At 36.9% G+C, this 23,350-nt stretch overlaps 1 protein-coding gene across 4 annotated transcripts in view; it reads left to right on the top strand.

Moving 5' to 3' along the window:
• LOC136826699 (uncharacterized) overlaps positions 1 to 23,350 on the top strand; it is a 119,239-nt gene that overhangs the window by 58,086 nt on the left and 37,803 nt on the right. Inside the window, exon 2 of one of the 4 annotated variants that reach the window (XM_067084094.1) lies at positions 20,350 to 20,427. The exons of the other annotated variants lie outside the window; for them this stretch is intronic. The gene's annotated coding sequence lies outside the window, so the exon portion shown is untranslated. The remainder of the gene's footprint in view (positions 1 to 20,349; positions 20,428 to 23,350) is intronic. 4 annotated transcript variants of the gene reach the window in all.

The following is a 23,350-nucleotide window of genomic DNA, read 5'->3' as shown; positions in this document are numbered from 1 at the left end:
GACCTGTATTAGTTATTCAGTCTACGTCATTTAAAACGCTAGATATGGCGAGCTTGCTCAATCCATGGTCCTCAGAGCAGTAAAATATTTTCCCTGGATATTCTCATAGAATTTTCTATGTAGTCAGGTTATTATCTTGTAAGATATTCTACCAGTCAGTGAAAATTAAAACACGATTTTATGTCAATAAATTAATCATCATATATGATGGTTATGTAGCAGATATAAATGAACACAAAATGATTTAAAAATAACCGTGTTTTTAATCTCGTAACAGTTGCATACAATATCAGAGATAACCAAGTGGCAGCATATGCGTGAGATAACATCAGAATGATTATCCGTCATTCTTTCACACGCTATGAAGTAATCATATTGATCGGAAAAACAGCCAAAATTCAGTTTCCAATGTAACCTAGGATGCCTCTAGGTACCTCTGCCGTCCTTGTTATTCGCTCTTTACATAAGCAGACACCCCCCCCTCTCTCTCTTTCTCTCTCTCTCTCTCTCTCTCTCTCTCTCTCTCTCTCTCTATCTCTCTCTCTCTGTACACACACACACACACACAGATACCATATTTACTTAATCGCCACTTCACTTTTGAGAGATCTCGATGTGCACACACACATACATATATATATATATATGTGTGTGTGTGTGTGCGCACATGAAGGGGTCTCAATATATACTGTATATATATATATATATATATATATATATATATATATATATATATATATATATATATATATATATATATGTGTGTGTGTGTGTGTAATTGCTCACGAAGGTGGCCTTTGAAAAGTTGGGTCAGCTATTCGAATGGTTCAGCATTTTCCTATATGCTGCGTATAGTCAAAATGGACCCTGCGAATAGCTGACCCAACTTTTCAAAGGTCACCTTCGCGAGCAATTACATATATATATATATACACATGTCTAACTGATTCATGAGGATATGGAACATGGTGAATGTCTAAATAAAGGCAAGCTGTTTCACTTTTCCTTCGTGGCACTTGCATTTATATATATATATATATAATAGCTGACCAACCCAGCACTGCCCAAGAAAAGTCTGAATGACCGTTTAGGGGTGGGGGGAGGGAAGAGGGAGAGGGGAGATGGAGGGGAGGGGAGGGGAGAGGGGGAGGGGTTTGTCTTGACGGTCCAACTGACAGTTCTACTTTTTTTAGGTGAATGTTTGCCCTTTGAACAGTCATGGGTGATTGACAGACATTATTGTGGTGACTGTCCCTTTTATCCAGTTATTAATGTTCTGTCTGTCCCTTTTATCCAGGTATTACTGTTCTGACTGTCCCTTTTATCCAGAAATTACTGTTCTGTCTCTTTTATCCAGGTATTCCTATGGTGACTGTCCCTTTTATCCAGGTATTACTATGCTATCTGTCACCTTTGTCCGTGTATTACTGTGGTGACTGTCCCTTTTATCCAGGTGTTACTGTGATGACTGTCCCTTTTATCCAGGTATTACTGTTGTGACTGTCCCTTTTATCCAGGTATTACTGTGGTGACTGTCCATTTTATCCAGATATTACTGTGGTGACTGTCCCTTTTATCCAGGTGTTACTGTGGTAACTGTACCTTTTATCCAGGTATTACTGTGGTGACTGTACCTTTAATTCAGGTATTACTGTGGTGTGTGTCCCTTTTATCCAGTATTATTGTGGTGACTGTCCCTTTTATCCAGGTATTATTGTGGTGACTGTTTATTTTATCCAGATATTACTGTGCTACCTGTCACCTTTCACCACGTATTACTGTACTGTCTGTCCCTTTGTAATAGCCTAATTCGACCACCACACACTACTATTCTTAAAATGTACAATATTCACTTAACATCTGTGAGGTCCACAATCGGTTTAATCGTATGCCAAAACAATCCATAAATGTGCAAGACTATTCAAAGATGACAAGTAAACACCAAGAAAAACCACTTAATATTTAATACATAAACATTAGACAGAAACAACACCTGAACCTCTTAATACATAAACATCTAAAAACACAGTTACCCTTACAAAATAATACCCAAAACAGTTACACTATTACAAAACGGAAAACAACACATCCACACTTACTGTACACAGGGGGTCCAGAAAGTGTGAGAAGAACGAAAAGCAAAAATATCCTAACAAATCACATATAATTTAACACCAAAATAGGTAGATAACTTTCAAGGCCTCCTCTATATATCAGTCTCCACGTCTGGAGATAATCTCAGGGTGGCTGGAATATTAGGGCCCAAACAAGTAGCGGTAATGTCCCCCCAAAAAAGTCGCGATCACTTCAGACTGCTGACTTCAAGGGTCATGATCACCTTACCGGGTAACAGAGAGGACCTCTTGGCAGCTTAACGAAGCCAAAGGCGATGATGGAGGCAGAGTAAATCCTCCATGTAAGGAAGGACAACTTAATCAACAAAGCTTGAAGTAATCCAAAAGGGCAGGTGCTCCCAGGTCAATATCAGTCAGCCAAAGCAGCAGGCAAGTCAATCCACACGCCTTGGGGTGACGGATCAGAAAAAACAAACTGCCTGCCCACCACAAAAGAGCCTTCGACCACCCCTCTTCACAGGAGAGAGACCAGGCTCACTCAAACCATGTAAAAACAAAAACAATTGTTAATACAAAATTAATATTAAACGGGCTAACAACCTGTGAGGAGGAGACAAGAGAAGTTACAAGTTACTGCTTAAGCGGCTTAATATTAAAATTACAAAATAACACAATACTAAGGTATTATACTAAAGGGAAAATGGGCAACATACTGACACCTTTTATCCAGGTAGTACTGTGGTGACTGTCACTGCTATCCAGATATTACTTTGGTGACTGTCCCTTTTTATCCAGATATTACTGTACTGTCTGTCCCTTCTATCCAGGTATTACTGTGGTGACTGTCACTTCTATCCAGATATTACTTTGGTGACTGCCCCTTTTTATCCAGATATTACTGTACTGTCTGTCCCTTCTATCCAGGTATTACTGTGGTGACTGTCCCTTTTATCCAGATATTACTGTGGTGACAGTCTCTTTTATCCAGATATTACTGTGGTGACAGTCTCTTTTATTCAGTTATTACTGTGCTGTCTGTCCCCTTTATCCAGTTATTATTGTGGTGACTGTCCCTTTTATCCAGGTGTTATTGTGCTGACTGTCCTTTGTATCCAGGTATTACTGTGGTGGTTATCCCTTTTATCCAGATATTACTGTGGTGACTGTCCCTTTTATGATCCTGATATTACTCTGTTGTTTGTCCCTTTTATCCAGGTATTACTGTGGTGACTGAAAAACATTTTCAAAAATATATTTCTTTGGTCTTGAGTACATGAAATGAGGTGTGATAAACCCATAGAGTTTGTTTACCACAAAAGTTACAAAGGGAATGGGGAAGGGGGATGGGGGAAGGGGAAGGGTACAGGTTTGGAACCTACCCTATTATGTAAGTTGGGTCAAATGATGGCCACTTGCCAAATTTTGCCTAGACCGGTCAAGCAGTTTGGATTCCTATAACGCACAAACATACAAACTAACATACAAAGTCACATACAAACATACAGACATTCACTTTTATATATAAGATAATATCTGTAATTATATATATAAATATACATATACACATGTATATATACAGGTGTATATATATGTATATATATACATACATATATATATATATGTATACATACATACGTACATACATATTGTAATGATGGAAATCCTTCTTGTGGAATTAATGACAATACCCTTCGTAATTGGTGGGCTGGAAAAACGAATTGGTTTTCATCTTATCAATAAGTTGACTTAACCACTCGAAATTGAGATTGTCTATGATCGAGTGTGCGTCTGGTCGCGTAAGTTCAACCAAGTGCGTGAGTTGCGTAAGCTCAACTCGCACTGTTCAGGACGTGTTTGGCGACTTCAGAGGGGAAAGGGATGTAGTTCCCCTTATTTTCATTTGAAATGCCATATTTCTCCCTTGTAAAAGGTATGCACATAGCTTAGTTTATGTTGTACATGTTGCCATAACACTTAATAGTGTTCTTGAGTATCTTTGCCTTAATGTAACAGCAAATTACCGAGAGTTGTTATGGTAATGTTACGTAAATTGCAACATGATGAGCTTGCATGTGGTTGCAGTATCACCAACCGTAGGCTAAGATATGCGATATTCTTCCATAATTTGATGAATATATATAAATTCTTGACCTAAATTCCACCTCTTAAGCATGAAAAGCCAGGCTAACCGTGTAATGTAACAGTTAAGTTAGGCATGAGCACAGCATAGCCTAGGCTAAGGACTGCACGCTGTTTGGCACAAGATGGCTGTCCTAAATGAACTTCTTGTATTACAGGGAACCAGTCTAGGGCATTCTTACATGAACCAGTATAGGGTATCTGTACAAGAACCAGTATAAGTTCCTATGTAAGAAGCAGTTCTAATAGTTATGGAAGGAACATTAGGAATAAGTTGTTTACACCACGTAACCTGCTAAGAAGCATTAAACAACCCGCGGGAGTCGGCGTTTCCCTCAACCCTAACTACAAAATGAAGATTCGTCCGTCTACAACGTCAAGTACCAGTCCAAGCTGAGAGTAATCCGGGATTTATTGACCTAGGCCGGTGTGTTACACTTGTTTGGCCTATGCCCAGGATTGAGTCGTTATGTATAGGCTAGTCTGAGTTAATTGTCCTAAAATGGATGGTAGCCTCCGAATGTAAGCCAGGACAATTGACATATCAAGCCACGAGTAGTGTATATATGGTGAAGTAAATATGACAATATATATTCACCAAATTGCTGCTTCCTCTTTGAGAGAAATCTGTGCACATATATATGTGTGTATGTATGTATGTATATATATATATATATATATATATATATATATATATATATATATATATATATATATAATATAACAAAGAAAAATACATTAGTTTATTATAAAATGAGCGTGTAAACTAGTTCATATTTTATAAGGATATGAAAATAGAAAATGAAGTAATAATAATAAAAAAGTATCTTCCAGATGTCTGCAAAAATAAATGCTCAAGAGGGATTTCCATTAGCATCACGTGATGCCTGTCTCTCTCCCTCTCTCCCCCTCCCTCCCTCTGCACCCTGCTACCCCTCTTCCTTGTACGTCACCGCAAACCTGTAATAGGAATTTCAAGGTCAAATAAATGATTACCGAAGATGTGGAAATATCCGGCTAATTTGTCTCACCTGTAGACCAAGTTATTTTAAACTTCCCGCTTTTTCTTCTTTTTATTCTGCGTTGGCATGCTTTGTAAACTACATGGTTTTATTCTTGGCTAAGCGTTGAGAACTTCATTGGCTTTTCCTTGGCCAAGCTTTGTAAACCTCATTGTTTTGTTCTTGGTCAACTTTGTAACCTTGACTTTTCCTTGGCCAAGATTTGTAAACCTCATTGACTTTCTTGGCCAAGCTTTGTAAACTTCATTGACTTTCTTGGCCAAGCTTTGTAAACTTCATTGACTTTTCCTTGGCCAAGCTTTGAAAGCTTCAATGAGTTTTTCTTGGCCAAGATTTATAAACTTCATTGACTTTTCCTTGGCCAAGCATTGTAAACCTTATTGACTTTTCCTTGGCCAAGCATTGTAAACCTTATTGACTTTTTGGGCCAAGCTTTGTAAACTTCATTGACTTTTCCTTGGCCAAGCTTTGTAAACTTCATTGACTTTCTTGACCAAGCTTTGTATACTTCATTGACTTTTCCTTGGCCAAGCTTTCTAAACTTCTCAGAGTTTTTCTTGGCCAAAATTTATAAACTTCATTGACATTTCCTTGGCCAAGCTAAGTAAACTTCGTTGACATTCTTGGCCAAGCTTTGTAAACTTCATTGACTTTTTCGTGGCCAAGCTCTGTAAAATGCTTTGACTTCCTTTGCCAAACTTTGTAAACTTCATTGACTTTTTCTTGGTCAAGCTTTGTAAATTTCATTGATTTTTCTTGGCCAAGTCTTGTAAACTTCATTGACCTTTCCTTGGTTAAACTTTGTAAACTTCATTGACTTTTCCTTGGCCAAGCTCTGTAAACTTCATTAATTCCTTGACAAAGTTATGTTAACTTCAGTGACTTTTCCTTGGCCAAGCTTTGTCTAAATTTCATTGACTTTTTCTTGGCCAAGCTTTGTAAACTTCATTGACTTTCGTGGCCAAGCTATGTGAAGTTCATTGATATTATATTGGCCAAGCTTTGTAAACTTTGTTAAGTTTTTCTTGGCGAAGATTTTGTAAACTTCATTGATTTTTCCTTGGCAAAGCTTTGTAAATTTTATTGACTTTTCCTTGGCCAAGCTTTGTAAACTTCATTGACTTTCTTGGCCAAGCCATGTGAACTTCATTGATATTATCTTGGCCAAGCTTTTTAAACTTCATTGACTTTTTCTTGGTCAAGCTTAGTAAACTTCACTGATTTTGATTAGCTAAGCTTTGTAAAGTTCATTGACTTTTCTTTGGCCAAACTTTCTAAACCTCATTGACTTTTCCTTGGCAAATTTTTGTAAACTTCATTAACTTTTCCTTGGCAAAATTATGTAAGCTTCTTTGCCTAAGTTATGTAACCTTCATTGCCTTTTCCTTGGCAAATCTTTTTAAACTTCAGTGACTTTCCTTGGCCGAGCTTTGTAAACTTCATTGACTTTCTTGGCCAAGCTTTGTAAACTTCATTGACTTTTCCTTGGCCAAGCTTTGTAAACTTCATTGAGTTTTTCTTGGCCAATATGTGTAAACTTCATTGACTTTTATTTGGCCAAGCTTTGTAAATTTAATTGACTTTTCCTTGGCCAAGATGTAAACTTCATTGACTTTTTCTGTCAAGCTTTGTAAACTTGATTGACTTTTCTTGGCCAAGATTTGTAAGCTTCATTGGCTTTTTCTTGGACAGTCTTTGTAAAACTCATTGACTTCCTTGGCCAAGCTTTGTAAACTTCATTGACTTTTCTTTGTCCAGGCTATTTAAACTTCATTGAATTTTCCTTACCCAAGCTTTGTAATCTTTATCGACTTTTACTTGGCCAAGCTTCGTAAATTTCATTGAATTTTTTGGCGAAGCTTTGTAAATTCCATTCATTTTTCCTTGGCCAAGCTTCGTAAACTTCATTGAGTTTTTAATGGCCAAGATTTGAAAACTTCATTGACTTTTCCTTGGCCAATCTTTGTAAACTCCATTGACATTTCCTTGGCCAAGCTATGTAAACTTAATTAACTTTTTCTTTACCAAGCTTAGTAAAATTCATTGACTTCCATTAACTTTTTCTTTGCCAAGCTTTGTAAAATTCATTGACTTCCTTACCCAAGCTTTGTAAACTTCATTAACTTTTTCTTGGCGAAGCTTTGTAAATTTTATTGATTTTTCTTGGCCAAGCTTTGTAAACTTCATTAACTTTTCCTTGGTAAAGCTGTGTCAACTTCATTGAGTTTTCATTGCCCTAGATTTCTAAACTTCATTGAATTTTACTTGGCCAAGCTTTGTAAACTTCATTGACTTTCGTAGCATCTTTGTAAACTTCATTGAGTTTTCCTTGGCCAAGATTTGTAAATTTCATTGAAATTTCTTGGCCAAGATTTGTAAACTTTATTGACTATTCCTTGGCCAGGCTTTGTAAATTTCATTGAATTTTCCTTGGCCAAGCTATGTATACTTCATTGACTTTCTTGGCCAAGCTTTGTAAACTTCATTTACTTTTCCTTGACCAAGCTTTGTAAATTTAATTGACTTTTTCTTGGCCAAGATTCGTAAAATTTATTAATTTTTCCTTGGCCAAGCTTCGTAAACGTGTAATTGACTTTTCCTTGGCCAAACTATGTAAACTTCATTGAATTTTCCTTGGTCATGCCTTATAAATTTGATTTACTTTTCCTTGGCCAAGCTTTGTGAACTTCATTGACTCTCTTGACCAAGTTTTGTAAACTTCATTGACTTTTCTTTGGCCAAGCTTTGTAAACTTCATTGACATTTCCTTGGCCGAGCTTTGTAAACTTCATTGAATTTCTTGCCCAAGCTTTGTGAACGTCAATGACTTTTCCTCTGCCAACCTTTGTAAATTTCTCTAAGTTTTTCTTGGCGAACCTTTGTAAACTTCATCGACTTTTACTTGGCCAGTCTTTGTAAACTTCACTTTCTTTTCCTTGGCTAAGCTATGTAAGCTTCATTGACTTTTTCTTGGCCAAGATTCGTAAACTTCATTGAATTTTTCTTTCCCAGCCTCTATAACTTCATTGAGTTTTTCTTGGCAAAGCTTTGTAAACTTCATTGACTTCTCCTTTGCCAAGCTATGTAAACTTCATTGACTTCCTTGGCCAAGTTTTGTAAACTTCATTGTTTTATTCTTGGCCAAGATTTGTAAACTTCATTGATTTCTCCTTGGTCAAGCTTTGTAAACTTCGTTGAATTTTCCATGGCCAAACTATGTAGACTTCATTGACATTTTTGGCCAGTCTTTGTAAACTTCATTTACATTTTTGGCCAAGCTTTGTAAACTTTATTAACTTTTTCTTGGCCAATCCTTGTAGAATTCATTGACTTTTTCTTGGCCAAGCTTTGTAAACTTCATTGACTTTTCCTTGGCAAAGGTACGTCAAATTCTTTGACTTTTCCTTGGCCAAGCTTTGTAAAGTTCGTTGAATTTTCCTTGGCCAAGCTTTGTAAACTTCGTTGACTTTCTTGGCCAAGCTTTGAAAACGTCATTTAGTTTTTCTTGGCCAAGGTTTGCAAACTTCATTGACTTTTCCTTGGCCAAGCTTCGTAAATTTCATCGACTTTTCCTTGGCCAAGCTATGTAAACGTCATTGACTTTCTTGGCCAAGCTCTGTAAACTTCATTGACTTTTCCTTGGCCAAGCTTTGTAAACTTCATTGCCTTTTTCTTGCCCAGTCTTTGTGAAATTTATTGATTTCCTTGGCCAAGTTTTGTAAACTTCATTGACTTTTCCTTGGCCAAGCTATATAAAGTTCACTGACTTTTCCTTGACCAAACTTTGTGAACTTCATTGACTTTTTCTTGGTCAAGATTTTTAAATCTCATTAACTTTATCTTATCCAAGCTTTGTAAACTTCATTGATTTTTCCATAGCCAAGCTGTATAAACTTCATTGGTTTTCCCTTGGCCAAGCTTTGTGAACTTCGTTGACTTTTTCCCTGGCCAAGCTTTCTAAATTTCATTGAGTTTTCCTTGGCCAAGCTTTGTGAACTTTATTGACTTTTTCTTGGCCAAGCTTTGTAAACCTTATTGACTTTTCCTTGGCCAAACTTTGTAAACTCCACTGACTTTTCCTTGGTCAAGCTTTGTAAATTTAATTTACTTTTTCTTGGCAAAGCTTTGCATACTTCATTGACTTTTCTTTGGCCAAGCTCTGTAAACTAGATTGACTTTTCCTTGGCCAGGCTTTATAAACTTCACTGACTTTTCCTTTGCCAAGCTTTGTAAACTTCACTGACTTTTCCTTGGCCAGGCTTTGTAAACTCCATTGACTTTTTCTCGGTCAAGCTTTGTAAATTTTATTGATTGTTATTGGCCGAGCTTTGTAAACTCCATTGACTTTTCCTTCGTCAAACTTTGTAAACTTCATTGACTTTTCCTTGCCCAATCTTTGTAACGTTCATTAACTTCTTGGTCAAACTTTGTAAATTTCATTGATTTTTTCCTTGGCCGAACTTAGTAAACTTATTTATATAGTTTTTCTTTTAGCTGTGCTTCATAAACCTACAACATTACAGGCTCTGTAAACTTTTGTCTTCTGTGATATGCTTTGTAAATTTCATTCTTTGTGTTCTTATGGTGTTCTTTGTAAACTTACATCTTTGTCTTGCCATTGTTTGGGAATTTAATTACCTTTATTCGTGTTTGCGAGGTTTTATGAAATTCCTCTTTGTCCTCTTAAACATGATTTGTAAACCTCCATCTTTGTCTTCTTGTCAAGGTTGCTTTGTAAATGTTTCTCTTTGTCTTCTTAACAATGATTGTGGACTTCCATCCTTGTCGTCTTAGACATGATTTTAAACTCCATTTTTTATCTTCTGTTAGAAGAGGCTTTGCATAGTTTAATTTATCTTTTTCCTAAACTTGCTTTGTAACTCGCATCCTTGTGCTCTTATTAGGCTTGCTTTGTTGATTTCCTTTCACGTCTTTCTCTTAGGCATAGCTTTCACACCAAGGTGGCACGTGGCATGACACGTAGCACGCCACTTGAAAACAAACATTAGGAAATCTATGAAACCTTTCTCGCCGAGGTGGCGTGGCTCGTCGCATGAGCCACGTGCGATTTGCATGCCACTCCGACATTGAACTTGTCCGTTTTTTTTTAAGTGTGCCACTTGCCACCCAGGACTGTGTGCCAGACTTTAATGGAACTTTCACTTCCAAACTTATTATTAGACGATGTAGTATTACATTTTTTATTTTGATAACAAAATATACAATAAAATTAAAACTTTTGGATGTATGGCACATGTTGATTAGTTTTCAAGAGACTAGACAGATTTGCGCAAGCACATGTGGCAAACTGCCTGATGAGAGGGACGCGCAGCCGAAAGATACTAACTACAGAAGATGTGTGGGCGCACAGGAACGACTCCTCATATTTCTAAGCGATGATAAATCATTATTGTCTCCAGCAATTGAAAAACATGGTTGAAACAGTGACACGAAGTAATAGACAGAAATACGTTGCGATTTAATTATTTTTATTATTATTATTATTATTATTATTATTATTACTACTACTACTACTACTACTACTACTACTACTACTACTACTACTACTACTACTACTACTATAGCCAAAACGGCAACTCAGCACTGAGTTCCAAAAAGGGTACATATAAAAACATAGGGTGTTTAGCAATAGTCATGACCTCTTCCAATATACTTCATTATTCACAAAACAGGTTCTCACATATGCATCATGACTAACAAACACCAAACTCTACAGTACAGTAAATCCTGAGTAGCTGTCTTGACCCTGAGGCTCCACTGCCATTGCTCGTTGACCCATAACGTCATGGGCTTCGGAATGCTGCAGCAGATAGCTGTCTGTTGAGTGTGAATATGCAGACACCACATGATCGAGAAACTGACCCTTCATTACATATTTCATCTACGAGTTCCAGTACTTTTATTTTAAAACGTCTTTTCTGTGAACCACTGAAGCCTGCCACGTCTGGTAGAGGACTTTTGAAGAACTGAAAATCGGGATTTTTTGATTCATTAACAGATGGCAAAAAGTTTCTTTCCGCATTCGGTAAAAAGCTGAGCTCTAGTTGCTTTGCAACTACATAAAACACTGTGAGCCTCTTACATTATCTTTAAGATACGGATGTATCCAGTACCTCTTCCTTTTTCTTCTTCTGCGGGCGGCTATAGTACCAATCAGAGCAACAATAACCTCCTCATCCGATGATGCCATCTTGTGCACTGTGAAGTGGACTGCCACCCTGAAACGCGCGGCGCGTGCTACCTTGGTCTGAAATCACTGTGCCACTCGTCACTTGCCACTTGCCACTTGCCACGTGCGACGTGCCACCTTGGTGTGAAAGCGGCCTTAAATATGCTTTGTAAACTTACATCTTTTTCTTCTTCTAAGGTTTGCTGTGTAAACACTATCTTTGTTTTCTTTGTAGAAATTCTTTACAAACATATATATTTATAAATGAGGAACTCTGAGGTCCGTGTCTGAATTCGAACCCGCACCCGGCAGAACAGAATGACTTTGGAGTGACAAAGTATGAAGAAATCGAGCAGTTAAGAGGTCATTATGGTTATTACAAATACACTGTTATCTGGTAAGAACGTGGCCAGTGGATTCTACATGTACTTAACAAACTCACATCCCTGTCTCCTAACATGCTCCGCAAACTTACATATCAGTCTTTTAAAGCATGTTTTGTAAACTTCCTTCTGTATCTTACTTTGTTGTCTTCTTACGACTCCACATGACCTGACATTTTTGTAAACTGCTTTTCTTGTCTTCCTTTCGGATGTTATTTTTAAATTATCATCTTTAACTTCTTAGGCTTTCGGTGTGAATTTCCTTCTTTGACTTACTTTGGAACTTGCTCTGTAAACTTACGTCTTTATCTTTTCTTAGGCTTACTTTGTAAGCCTCATTCTTTCTCTTTCTTTTAGACATGTTTTGTAAACTTACATCTCTGTCTTTTCTTAGGCACACTTTGTAAGCCTCTTCATTTATGCTTTATTTTAGACATGCTTTGTAAACTTACATCTATGTCTTTTCTTAGGCGTACTTTGTAAGCCTCCTTCTTTCCCTTTCTTTAGACATGCTTTGTAAACTTACATCTATGTCTTTCCTTAGGCATACTTTGTAAGCCTCGTTCTTTCTTTTTCTTTTAGACATGCTTTGTAAACTTACATCTATGTCTTTTCTTAGGCACACTTTGTAAGCCTCTTCATTTATGCTTTATTTTAGACATGCTTTGTAAACTTACATCTATGTCTTTTCTTATGCGTACTTTGTAAGTCTCCTTCTTTCCCTTTCTTTTAGACATGCTTTGTAAACTTACATCTATGTTGTTAGCATACTTTGTAAGCCTTCTTTCTTTTTCTTTTAGACATGCTTTGTAAACTTACATCTATGTCTTTCCTTAGGCATACTTTGTAAGCCTCGTTCTTTCTTTTTCTTTTAGACATGCTTTGTAAACTTACATCTATGTCTTTTCTTAGGCACACTTTGTAAGCCTCTTCATTTATGCTTTATTTTAGACATGCTTTGTAAACTTACATCTATGTCTTTCCTTAGGCATACTTTGTAAGCCTCCTCATTTATGCTTTCTTTTAGACATGCTTTGTAAACTTACATCTATGTCTTTTCTTAGACATACTTTGTAAGCCTCCTCATTTATGCTTTCTTTTAGACGTGCTTTGTAAACTTACATCTGTGTCTTTCCTTAGGCATACTTTGTAAGCCCCATTCTTTCTCTTTCTTTTAGACATGTTTTGTAAACTTACATCTATGTCTTTTCTTAGGCACACTTTGTAAGCCTCTTCATTTATGCTTTATTTTAGACATGCTTTGTAAACTTACATCTATGTCTTTTCTTAGGCGTACTTTGTAAGCCTCCTTCTTTCCCTTTCTTTTAGACATGCTTTGTAAACTTACATCTATGTCTTTCCTTAGGCATACTTTGTAAGCCTCGTTCTTTCTTTTTCTTTTAGACATGCTTTGTAAACTTACATCTATGTCTTTTCTTAGGCACACTTTGTAAGCCTCTTCATTTATGCTTTATTTTAGACATGCTTTGTAAACTTACATCTATGTCTTTCCTTAGGCATACTTTGTAAGCCTCGTCATTTATGCTTTCTTTTAGACATGCTTTGTAAACTTACATCTATGTCTTTTCTTAGGCACACTTTGTAAGCCTCCTCATTTATGCTTTCTTTTAGACGTGCTTTGTAAACTTACATCTGTGTCTTTCCTTAGGCATACTTTGTAAGCCTCATTCTTTCTCTTTCTTTTAGACATGTTTTGTAAACTTACATCTATGTCTTTTCTTAGGCACACTTTGTAAGCCTCCTCATTTATGCTTTCTTTTAGACGTGCTATATAAACTTCTTTTTAAGCAGAATTTCTGGACTTGAGGTATGATTTCCCTGGAAGTGATATTTCCTCCACACATCTGTACAGCAATGACAAAGGTGTTGGAATATGAACAGAGGAAGTGAATACAGTTCTGTATCTTTAGAAAATGAAATGTATGAAATATATCAATGCTTTGATAAGATTTAAGCATACTTGTGCTACTGTTTGTAAATGTGTAAACGTACAGACGTTTTCGTTGGTATTCTCCGTTTGTCACATTCTCATCATTTCCACTCTGCATCTGAAAACATGAGTGCATATTTGAATGCACTCTCACTGTACACAACTAATTTCTTTCTCTCTCTCTCTCTCTCTCTCTCTCTCTCTCTCTCTCTCTCTCTCTCTCTCATTTAGGAGGAACTCCTTATATGAATATTTCTTTATTATTGTTATTGTCACTCTTATGGTTACCTCTTCGCAAATTAGCTCTGTGGAAATCAGTGAATCTCAAACTAACATTTTAGCAACTATTTCTTCCCATCTACTTCTAACCTTTGGACACCTCTTCCTCTCTCTGTTTTCCTGATCTGAGGGAATTTCAATATCTAGATGGCAAATCAATCGCTACCTTTTTCTTTTTTCTTGTCGCCTTCGGCCCTGGCACAGGAAAGGACTCTTGATTGCCAGTTCTGCTCACCTTTGCATTGAAAGACGGTTGCTTCTTGAGCAAGTGGCTTCAGCCACAAAAATAGACCTTGATTTTCGATCCCAGTTTTTTTTTTTTTTTTATTTCCACTGCGTTGGCCTTTTTTTTTGAACAAGTCGCACAGTCAACTGGCGCGGATCCATGCAAGCATGGGAAACCAGTACTCATTTTCTTGCTGGTATACATAGTAAAAAAGTAATAGTTGTTACGAATATCTATTGCAGTGGATAGATATACTTCTGTTTGCCCTGCCTTGCCAATGCAAGCATTACAAGCATATTTTTTTTTTTTTTGTATTTTCTTGTTTTTGGAGTTAGACAGATTCGTATTTGTACAAGTGCAAAGTCCACGTCAGTGTTTGTACCTGAATGATAATATCAAAAACTTTTTTTGTTTTCTATCCCGCGTCCTATTTTGAAGAAATCCAAAAGGTATATTCCGAACATAGATTGTGTTTCTTATCTTTAATGAATATAATGAAGGAGCTACTGCTACCTTAGCTTATGACTGTGTATTGAATTATGTAAACTGGGAAGACATGACAGTAATGAGGGATAGTAAGTATATGTTGCCACTAAATGTAAAATCTGACATTATATGTTTTCAGTAGGTAAGAGACGGAACAGATTTTTTCTGTAACTGACATATAACAGCTGACGTCAAATGCAGACATCGGATAATTCACTTTTAATGAAATGGAAAACATTCTGATTAGCATAGAAAACATTTTTTGGTTGAAATATAGATATTTTGTTGCGCTTTCCTTTTAGAGTAGCTTATAAATTACAATTTTATTTATCTTTTAAAGAAATCGTATTTTTTAGCTTACATTTATGAATATTACTTGAAAACGCATCGCAAAGATAACTTTTATTACTTGAAAAACATTTCAATACGGCCTGATGTGATACATTGATAGAATTTTCATACTAGCATAAGGAAAATTATCCAAAATTTTAAAAATCTTGAGAAAATGTGGACTGAGATTCAGATGAAATTTCATAGAGTGTTTTTTGATTGAATGACATTATATGGTACAATTTCCCTTTAAGGAAAATGAAGTGAGCCGAAAAAATTACCTATCTAAAAGAACCTAGACCAAGAATCGAACCCAATGCAAAATCTTGAAAAAATGTGGACTGAGATTCAGATGAAACTTCACAGAGTGTTTTTTGATTGAATGACATTATATGGTACAATTTCCCTTTAAGGAAAATGAAGTGAGCCGAAAAAATTACCTATCTAAAAGAACCTAGACCGAGAATCGAACCCAATGCAAAATCTTGAAAAAATGTGGACTGAGATTCAGAGGAAGCTTCACAGAGTGTTTTTTGATTGAATGACATTATATGGTGCAATTACCCTTTAAGGAAAATGAAGTGAGCCAAAAATTTACCTATCTAAAAGAACCTAGACCAAGAATCGAACCCAATACAAAACCAGTTTTTCCTTCAGAAACTTTTTGAGTCATCCTACAGACAGACACAAAGACAAAAGTGATTGCTGAACCTCCGCCTTGACTCGTTAGCGGAGGTAATAAGGACGGGCCCATATGCAAGTCTAAGCGGCCCGTTTTTTAAATAACTTTTTCTGTTCATGACTCGATTTGTTTATCGTCCCTCACTCACACAAGAACTAAGGTCAACTGCCGACCGTAGTCTCCTTCATGTGATGTCCCGCCGCAGATCCAACTTCTTTTGTCTTCTCTTTTGACGGTTCGCTAACACAATAACAAAAACATTTTAGGGCTGCTTTGAACGTCAGTGTTAACCTCTCCTCAAGGGTAAGGGACACTGCTATACTTTGTTCCAAGGAACGAAGTGTAGGCATCTTGATTCTTGCCCCTTTGTTCGTTTCGTCGCTTGGCTGACATTCGTATGTTTTGGCGGAAACGTGAATCGCCTCAGCCCTCTCTGATAGTCGTTGTCCCCTCAGAGATTTATGAGCTGCTTAAAGTCTTTATTATGTTGTCAGTGTTCACGGCTGGCTTTCACTCTTCATTGGTGGTACTGCTGCGTTTAAGACGACTTTTTATCAAGTTTAAAAGAAGCACTGTCTTTATCCTTACGGCTTCAATATTGCCATTATGGGTATCGTCATCAATGTTCCCTAAGAGTAGCTAAGTCTGCGAGAGTCCTTTTCACTCTTCGTTGAATGTCCTCATACAATGTAAATATGTAAGATAATTGACGTTTTTGTGGTTCTTTCCAAGTCCTTAAGATGACAGGCTACTTTGCCGAAAAATCTTGATTTGGTTCCCCTCAAAAGTTATCCGGTACAATAGTATTAACAGAAGTAACGCCACGCATATGAGCTGGGCTATGGTAGCATAAAAATTGAAAGTGCTTATTTGCATAAATAAGTGATTCTCAGGCGGACCGATTGTCTTCACAGCTGCATTTTCTTAAGACGAAAATGTCTTTAATTATCACTCTCAGTAGCCATCGATCACGTAATGAACAAGACCTTCGCTTTGACCGTCTTGGAATAAATCAGCATCACCTATAAATACAGAGAGAGAGAGAGCGAGAGAGAGAGAGAGAGGTGAGGCCGGGTGGGGAAAGAGTCGATTGAGAACTGGTGAATAGGAATCTCTTTCATCATAAGATGACGAATTCCATTCTGTATCAACTCACCCACATGAGGGTCGCCTTCGAATTGCTTCAGTTAATCAGATCAAAAGACTAGTTTCACGTGTTTACAGTCAGGCATGAGAGAGAGAGAGAGAGAGAGAGAGAGAGAGAGAGAGAGAGAGAGAGAGAGAGAGAGAGGGGGGAGCAAAAAAGACTGGCGGTAAAAACGCACCACAAAAACTGGTCGTGTTGGAGCTTACGTGCGGTCGAGATCTGTCCTTCGTCGCCCAGAAGGCCGAGAGAGTATCGGTGTTCCCGGTCTATTGCCTGGTTTTTGGGGCATCTCTCTCTCTCTCTCTCTCTCTCTCTCTCTCTCTCTCGGCGTCTAATCCTAGGAAGATAACTAGAGTGACCTTCGAATGTCTTCGTTAGATTTTTCAAATTCACTTATCGATGAACATTTGCCTGCCAGCGCCATGATATATTGGTGAATGTCAGTCAGTGGGTAAAGCGCTCAGTCACGGTTGGGGAACGAGCTATAATTTCTCATTTTATATATATATATATATATATATATATGTGTGTTTGCGTGTATTATACAGTAATTGTATTAAACAACAGATTGGACAAATGGAAAAGTTAAAAACTTAATGGCTAATCCTGTTTTTGTTGATTTCAAAGAGCTTTTTATAGCTTTATTGAAATTCTTTAGCTTAAAATCTGACACTAGAATGAATTAATGGGTTGTTTATTCATTGTATTGCAACAGCGTATTATAGGTATAATAAGTTCCTTGCTTAATTGACTAGAGATGCCATCCAGTGCAGTTATCTACTTATATGAATCTTAATTCGTCATTAATTCCAGATAAAAGGCTGTATTTTATAATGATAGGTAAATGATTAAATATCCATGCATATTCTATATATATATATATGTATATATATATATAATATAAATACATATTTATATATATAATATATAAATATATATTTAATTATATATATAAATATATATATATATATATATATATATATATATATATATATATATATATATATATATATATATATATATATATATATATATATATAGTGCAGCATTAATCTTAATCTCTAAAGGAACAGCGATGATAAAAATGACACTAGCTCATCCGATTAAGCATCGCGCATAATTATAGTGTTGATTCACTCTCTCTTTCTCTCGTAATCTGAATATCTTGATCTCGAGGGACAACTATCACGTTTCTGTCTGAGGAGCGAAGCCTTCAATAAATACTCTATACCTTTTTCAAATCATTAAATGCCTTTGAATACCTCGGCAGGGCAGGATTGAACGAATAACGCCGGAGGTAACAAAATTATAGATTTTAGTAGTTTTGTGATAGTTTTTTTCTTAGGTTTACAAAACAAACCTTCGCAGTGTGCATGTGCCAATTAATTTAATTCATTTATTTGCATTTTTCCCGATGAAAAATGCGTGTCATTATTCATTACTTTACTAGGGACTATTATTCATGATTCATGTATGAACTTGGTGAAATCAGTTATCCACTGACCAACAAGCCAAAAAATTTTTAAGGAAAGGAATCAATCGGACAAATTTGATGATTGACGCTTTAGCAAAGTTCAGCGTGTGATAAATTCTATTATAAATGCTTCAGTTAATTATGAATCTTACTCACTGTTGCGATTTAGTGTAATTGTTGCGCGTCATATTTAAGTGTTAGTGGAATTACTTGAATGAAGATTATTGTGTAATGTCGAAAACTATTGAGTTCGGCTGTGGTAGAAATATTTCTGGAAAAACCAGACTCTTAATTATGAGCAATATTAACAAATTTCCTTGGATGTGACATTTGCACAAATCATCCCTCAAATCTGAAGATTTCTAGACGTGAGGGGTTGTCCTTTTCGTTTTTCATATATCAACTTTGGATAAAGCGAATATATATATACGTATATATATATATATATATATATATATATATATATATATATATATATATATATATATATATATATATATATGTGTGTGTGTGTGTGTGTGTGTGTGTGTGTGTGTGTGTGTATAACTGAATCACGAAAATATGGAACGCGATGAATATATGAATAAAGATAAAATCCACGAAGGAAACGGAAACACTGGAGTCTGCTAAGTAAAGGACCTAGCGTCGTAAGGCCTCGCAGCACTCCAGTGTTTCCATTTCCTTTGTGGATTTTATCTTTATATATATATATATATATATATATATATATATATATATATATATATATATATATATATATATTATATATATATATATATATTATATATATATATATATATATATATATATATATATATATATATATATATATATATATATATATTATACTTCATATATTTATATATTTAGATGAAGCATAAGCAGAAGAAGCATAACATATATGCAGAATTTTACTTCCGCAAATATTAAATAATATCAAAAATGTATTTTCAATTAAAAACACAAGCTTCAAAGATAAAGGTGAACTGATGGCTTACTTCCTGTAATGGTGATTAAGATCAGTTAATAATGTTTCCACGTGTATTATCTGGTCCTGTCTTACCGGCCCAATTAATCTTATAATCTTGCTAAATCTCTGTTATCGAAACAGAGATTAGTTATAGGGTTATTTATAGTCAGATACCCACACTTTTCCAACTGCTTATCTTCTGTTTAATGAGTTTTTGACCATTTTTGTTTGTGATTATATACCAGTTGTGTATGTTATAACCTTGCTAAATCAGCCGATTTATCAAAACAGAGATTGGTTATAGGGTTAATTTATAGGCAGATACCCAAACTTTTCCAATTACTTATCTTCCGTTTAATGCGTTTTTGACCATTTTTGTTTGTGATTACCAATTGTGCATGTTTCCACTATCAATGTATTTAACAACGAGGGGAGAATCGCAGTGTTTGACCTCATCTTTATTTGAATTTTGTTTATTCCTGTTTCATCGGTTTTATCCTCTCTCTCTCTCTCTCTCTCTCTTGTCTCTCAGTCGGTTACTGGAATTGAAATCCTTCAAGTATTTGCATTCGCAATAAATAAATATCAGATGATTTAGATTTTTTTCTATAAGATTCCCTTTTTCCTTGATTTTTTTTTTTTACAGTTTTTTCTTCATTCCCTGTCATTTTCCTCGTTTCTGCTTTTTACTGGTTTGATTTTTTTGCGCGCGCGAAGAAAAAAACATTGGATTACCCCGCAAATGCACCTGAAGGCACAGTGTCTCTAACAACATTCCTTCAAAGACATAATCTCTAGTACTGTCTTTCTGTCCTCCTGCTATTACTAAACGATCCCTTATGACTCCATAAGCGAGAGGTAACGAGAGAACACTTGTTTCTGAGATAGTAAATTTCCATACCAGCAGCGAAGAAAAATTCGGTTAAATTCCTACTCCTCGTAGAGCGATCTTCCGAAGGCCGGATTTTACGTGTTTTTTTTTTTTTTCCTGTCAGGATCAAGTGTTGCACAAAGTCCAGGGTGACCTCAGAAGTACGTCGGAGGTGGAACCACGGATGCCAGGCACGGAGAGGGTAAGGTGCTCTAAATACGATGGGTTTTCCCAGAGTCGATGAATTCTCAAACAAAGGGTGTGTGTGGGGCTTAGAGTGTTCACTCTGTCCCACGCTCGTGCAATTTTTTTAACACTCCGTTTTAAATGTATATCTTTTAATCATCCATTCCCTCGACTTGATTGCGCACTTTTTTGGGAAATTTACGCATTTATGTACTTATTGCTGAAGGGTGAAGCGGTTTGCTCGCGTTTGCTGGGTTTTGGTGTCGATTCTGGTATAGTGTCCACCAGACCGCCCAGCTGTAAACGGGTACTGGAGCCGGCTGAAGCGAAAAAAAAAAAAAATAAAATAAAAAATCGAAATCAAAGGGTTCGGTTAGCAATTTTATCTCTTACCACTACCTGAGAAACTCGAATTCTGCAATCTTATGCGCATAGCATCCTCGAATGAATATGGTAAAAAATGATATATATTTTTACACATATATATGTATATATATATATATATATATATATATATATATATATATATATATATATATATATATATATATATATATATATATATAGTTATATATTGCAAGAAAGGCATTTGTGACCTTACTTGGAAGGACCCTCCTTTTCAGTTTTCTGTAAAAGAAAACAATTGTGACGGCTTTGTCTGTTCGTCCGCACTTTTTCTGTCCGCACTTTTGCTGTCCGCCCTCAGGTCTTAATAACTGGTGAGGCTAGAGGGCTGCAAATTGGTATGTTGATCAACCACCCTCCAGCCATCAAACTACCAAATTCCAGCCCTCTAACCTCAGCAGCTTTTATTTTATTTAGGGTTAAAATTAGCCATAATTGTACTTCTGGCGGGGCTATAGGTACCAACAACACAGGCCACCACCAGACCGTGGCTGAGTTTCATGGGCCGTGGCTGAGGCCACCACCGGACCGTGGCTGAGTTTCGTGGGCCGCGGCTGAAAGTTTCATACGGCATTATACGCCGTACAGAAAACTCGCTTCTTGTTATATATTTTCTTCTGTTCAGAAAGTAAAGCTTTTCTCCCAGCCCCACCTTTAGGTCCTTGTCCTTCACCTTCCTTATTTTCTGGATCTCTACATCTTGCTGTCCAACCACTCAAACTCCCTCTTTTCTGTCTTAAGCGCTGAATGGGGGCAAGCGCCCCAGTCCTTGGCTTGACACCCTAAGAGGTGGAAGGGGAAGAACGAAGACCAATCGGCAGCTCTCTCCTTCCCATTGGTCTTCTCTATCTTCTCCTCTTCCGGTTCTTGTTATTCCTCTGTGAACTGAACAATTACCAGAACGGGACCTCTTCCCCGAAAGCTGACATTATTTTTTGTCACCCGATACCGACTCCCAAGGTATACGGCTAATCATATCAAACCGTCAATCAAATAAAGCCGTTGAATTTTCTCCTCAGGGACGTCATTTGATCTTCCATCAAAGCCTCCCATACCCTTGATCTATACCGATAAAGAGGCGGCATTACATCCCCGTCGGAGTGTGGTTGCATTTATTCACTTCTTCCCCTAACAGAAAACGATAATGCTTTCGCGAAGCAATGAGGGTGGAGATAAAATTGGGTAACGCTGTTGACCGCAGTCAGTGGAAATGACGAGGTTGTTAATTGTTCCTCACTCTCAGAATTAGCTGAGGACTGAGATAAGATTATTAATTTGAAGAAAAAACTGTAGTAACTTCTCAAACTAAGCCAGGATGTGCGGAAGCTGCAGAGGGATTTCTTAACTATCTAGCGAAGATAGTTCCTCGTTGGGAGAGTGGGTTCCGTTCTCAGCTAGCACTCTGCTGGCCGCGAGTTCGAATCTCCGACCGGCCAATGAAGAATAAGAGGAATTTATTTCTGGTGATGAGCTGATTAACTGCTCTCCTAGGGCTGGCCCGAAGGATTAGACTTATTTATACGTGGCTAAGAACCAATTGGTTACCTAGCAGCGGGACCTACAGCTTATGGTGGAATCCGAACCACATTATAGCGAGAAATGAATTTCTATCACCAGAAATAAATTCCTCTAATTCTTCATTGGCCGGCCGGAGACTCGAACTCGGGCCTAGCAGAGTGCTAGCCGAGAACCCTACCGACTCGTCCAACGAGGAACCAGTGGGTTGGAGAGATACTGTCAAAATGCTCAGAGATAAAAAGAGACAACATCGTTAATTGGTCTTTGTCGTATGAAATTTAGAGTGCCGACAGCAGAGAAGAGTCTGGTCAAACGTTCGGAGCTTGAAAACGAGATTGTTAATCACAGCTCTCAAAACTCGGTATGTTTTAATAACGAAGGACAGAGAGGCATTGAGCTGTAGTCATGACAGGTAATCTATTCATCGGACCTGATCAAGGTTTGAGTTTCCATAAGAAGAAATCTATTTTGACTCATAGCTGTATGTGAGCAGGAGTCAGGTTTCTGTCTAAGAAACGCGAATGTGGGTTGAAGCATTGGGATGACTTTGCTACGCGGCACACTGGAATGAGGACGAGTGAAAACGTGAGGTGAATGAAAAAAAAAAAAAAAACGAATTCGTGATAAAAACCGCAGCGAAGGTAAAAGAAGATGAATGACATTTCTCGAAGCGCTTTATTTATTTGGTTATTGGACGAGGTTCTGTTACTCTGGGAGCCTTCTCATCAACATTGCTTGGTGAAAACCATGATAGGAAAGTGAACAGTGAGAATGAACGCACTTGACTCAGATGATGTTACAATAAATAAACCATTATTGGTGAAGACATTTCACTGCAATAAGATTTCGATCCAGTACATATTTTTCCAGTCATGGCGAACGTCCGTGCCTCATTCAACCTTGACATAAATCAGGGACGAACCTCTTGGGCAGAAAACTGTGACAACGTCAGCTGCTTCACGCACCTCCACGAATGCCCATTAACAGTGCGTTGAATTTCCTTACACGCATTACAC

This window comes from Macrobrachium rosenbergii, chromosome 3 (assembly GCF_040412425.1).
Source record: "Macrobrachium rosenbergii isolate ZJJX-2024 chromosome 3, ASM4041242v1, whole genome shotgun sequence".
NCBI lineage: Eukaryota > Metazoa > Arthropoda > Malacostraca > Decapoda > Palaemonidae > Macrobrachium > Macrobrachium rosenbergii.
Note: the sequence above shows the minus strand (reverse complement) of the source record. Positions and strands in the feature narration are given on the sequence as shown.